This window comes from Orycteropus afer, unplaced genomic scaffold (genome assembly GCF_000298275.1).
Source record: "Orycteropus afer afer isolate SDZICR_OR568_19922 unplaced genomic scaffold, OryAfe1.0 scaffold00025, whole genome shotgun sequence".
NCBI classification, from domain to species: Eukaryota; Metazoa; Chordata; class Mammalia; order Tubulidentata; family Orycteropodidae; genus Orycteropus; species Orycteropus afer.
Genome location: NW_006921612.1, coordinates 11029217 through 11033330, shown reverse-complemented (window position 1 = coordinate 11033330; position 4114 = coordinate 11029217).

Sequence of the window (4114 nt, the reverse complement as noted above, 5' to 3'; positions counted from 1 at the left end):
AAGAAAAAATAGGGACAAATTTAAGGGCCCTAATTTGTGGCTTGGGAGCTCTGGTGGAGGAGTGCCTAAGGCATTTGACAGCTAACCAGAAGGCTGGTGGTTCAAATCCATCAGCTACTTCTCAGAAGGAAGATTAGGCAATCTACTTCTGCAGTGATACTGCCTCGGAAAACCAAGGAGGGGTCGCTATGAGTAGCAATTGACTTGACAGCAGTGAGTTTGACTTGGAATTTATGGCTTAAATAGACTGTCAAACAACAAAGAATACACAAACAGCAGAAAATAAGATAGATGATTGGGACTTTCTAAAATTAAATTCTTATGTGCTTCAAAAGACTTCTCCAAAAGAAGGAAAGGAAATCTAATATATGTGTGTGTGTCTGTGTGTGTGTGTGTGTGTGTATGTATGTATTTGTCATTGCATATCTGATTAGGAACTTATCTCTAAAATTTATAGAAAATTTCAACATCTCAACATCAAAAAGACAAATGACCCAATTCAAAAATGGGCAGAAGACATGAACAGAAACTTCATCAAAATGATACTCAGGCAGCCAACAAACACATGAGGAAATGCTCATGATCATTAGCCATTAGAGAGATGCAAATTAAAATGCCAATGAGATATCATCTTATTCTAAAAAGAATCATGAAGTTTAACAATACAGAAAACAAGAAATGTTGATGAGGGTGTGGAGAGATTGAAATTCTCATACACTGTCGGTGAGATAGTAAAATGTTACAGCTACTGTGGAAAATGTTATAGAACTTTCTTAAAAGTTTGGGAGTTGAAATACCATTTGATCTAGCAATCCCACAACTAGGAAAATATCCTAAAGAGGTGAGTTCTGGGACACAAATAGCTATATGAACACCTGTGTTCATTGCAGTGCTATTCACAACAGCAAAGAGATGGAAACAGCTTAAGTGCCCATTAGCAAATGAATGGATAACCAAATTACAGTGCATGCACACAACAGAATACTACACACCATTAAAGAATAATGAAGAATTTATGCAACACCTCATAATATGGATGAACTCAGAGGACATTTTTTCTGAGAGAAATAGGTCAATCACAGAAGGACAAATATTGTATGGGTCCACTATTGTCAAAAGTCAAGGAAAGGTTTACAAAAGGAAGGAAATTTTCTTTGTTGTTTACTAGGGATGAGAAGGGAGAGAAAGGAAAATTACTAGCCAATTAAGGAACATGTACTAATGTAGGAAAAGGGGAAGGTAATATACCAAAAGTATGTCACTAGTACAACATGACTAAGGAAAAGACTCAGAGAGGTGCACAAGAAGTAGAGACCACAAATATAAACACTACTACATACATAATACTGCATGATCAGGAATAACAAACATTAATCTATGGGTGTATACATAGGTAGGCAAAATGTATGGGTATGGGTAGGTGAACAGGAATATATCTATGACCATGGCACACAATATCTTTACATATGTATTTGTTCTGGTTTCCTAGTACTGATCTGACAAGAATATACCACAAATGGGATGGCCTTAACAAACAGGAGTTTATTCTCTTACAGTTCAGGAGACTAGAAGTCTGAGTTCAAAGTGCCAGACTCTAGGGGCTGGATGAAAGCCCCTCAACCTTGGGGTCCAGCTCTGTCTCCTGCTCCCAGCTCACTGGAGCTAGAGGTGTTTCTTCACTCAGACAGCTGCTAGCTACTGAGGCTGATAAACCCAAGGTTGACAAGTAAAAAGGCATAGTCCCTATGTTACCAAACGACATGGCAGGCCATTAATTTAAGTCCATTGTAAGTCCTAAGGTCAGCAGAACATGGCAGGCTGCTGAACAACAACATGGCTACATGCATGGTCCAGGCATGCCATAAGCTAGAAACCATTCCCAAAGCTGTTTCCTATATATGGGAAGCAAATCACATACCCAAAAGCAGCTACTCAGCTGCTTACAGTAGATTCCACCATCAAGTTGATTACCAGTCTCATCATGGGGAATACTACATCCAGCTGCCCAGCCACTCAACAAGGCCCAGCCAAGTTGACACATAAACTGAACTACCACAGTATTTGTATGTGCTATAAAAATGTCTATATATGTAATAGAGTTAACAGGGCAAAATTAATATCACTTCTTACTCACATCCAATCACCTTGAGGAAGTGAGTTGCTGAGCCTTCAGGCTCAGGATCATGGTTGAGGGGGATATTAAGCTCAATGGACACAGGGTAGTACACACACAAAAAAAATTGTTCTACATCCTACTTTCATGAGCAGTGACTGAGCTCTTAAAAGCTTGTGAGTGGCCATCTAAGATGCAACTATTGATCTCTCCTCATATGGAGCAGAGAAGGGGAAAGAAAATCAAAGACACACGGAGACAATTAATCCAAGGGACTAATGGACAATGGGAACTTCAGCATACACAACCCTGAGACCAGAAGAACTAGGTAGTGTCTGGATATCAATGCCAAACACTTGGAAAGGGATCCAAATTAGACATCCTGGATAGGGATGGAGAAAAATGTAGAACAAAATTCAAAATTATGAAAAAAGACCAGGAGTACTGTCTGGGAAGAGACCACTGAAACTCCCAAGATTATGGTCACTAGTCACCCTTCAGGTCTAGAATTGAACCTACTCTCATGTCTTAACTCACAGGCAAACAATAGACAGGTTTAGAAGCTGAACAATTATACCAGGGTGGTGCACTCTTTAGAACATTCAACCATGGGAGATCAGGACAGTATTTCTGCAGGAAGAAACCTTGGAAGGAGAGAACACATAGAAAAGAGGGCCTTAGGGAGGGAATGGGAAGAGAGCTATTGTTACATTTTGGAATTGTAATCCATGTAACAAAACAAAATGCATATGAACTGTGAATGGAAAATGAATCTGCTCCATAAAATTCTACCCAAATCACAATAAAAAGTTAAAATAAATTAATAAGCAGTGTTGGGACTATTCATAGGAATAAATGAAACTTACCTTTATCTCATACCATACATAAAATAAATATATATGAAAGGTAATAGCAAAACAATAAAGCTTCTAGATGATAGTGTAGGATAAAATCTTCATGTAATTAGAGTAGTGAAACGTCTCTTAACTAAAACAGAAAAGGAGTTAAACCTAAGAAAAGAGATGATATATTGGTTGGCATTAAAATAAAATCTTATGATAGCCAGAGCAACCCATAAAAAGAGTGAAAAAGCAAGCCAAAAAATGAGAGAATTATGTTGTCATAATCAATAAAGGCCTATTACTCACTATATTTAAACAACTTCTACACACCAATAAGAAATGGAAAGAAAATGCTGTAGAAAACTGAGCAAGGGATTTGAGCAGGCAGTGCTATCTGATGATGTATGACTGGTCCCCTTTGTTCTTATTGGGATCTTACAATGACTTACTGGTAATTGTAAACTTTGTCATTGCTCCTGATTATAAGTTTTCCATGTTCTGGAGCTTTCTTTTCTAGACTGTTGTGGTAGAACTGTTTTTTAGAAGTCTGTGACTACATAAAAGCCCCATTAACTCCTGACAGTTTTCTCCACACAAGTTTGGATTATCTGTGACCATGGAAGGATCACTTGCATCCCACCTAATGAGACCCTGTCTTCAGCCACTGCTAACACCACCTTTCCTGCTGCAGACTGGTAACACACCGCACTGTCTGTGGTCAGGGATGAAGGTCATCACCCAGATGTCCACAGATCCGTCTCCTTCCAAAATCCATTAGAAAGTTTCTTCCTTTTAGAAAAGTTGAGGTTTGTGAATGAATATCCAGCATTTGAATGTTGACTTCAGTTTCTCTCTTCATTCCTCCCTTACCACCACCTTCTGTAGGTTTAGTCTATGGTTATTTTATTGTTGTTATGTGCCATGAAGAGGATTCTGACTCATAGGGTAAATTTCTACAACTCTCAGTCCCCATGAGTAAAATTCCAGCTTTGAAAGTTGCTAGCTAAAGCCTGTTCTCTCTTGAAATCCTATGGTCATGCTATCATATTTTAAAGGTCTAGTATGGAGAGGTGGGGCAAGATGGCGGACTAGGCAGAAGGATTGCACAGACCCTCTTCAACAAAGAAAAGGGAAACCAATTAACACAGACACAGAAGAT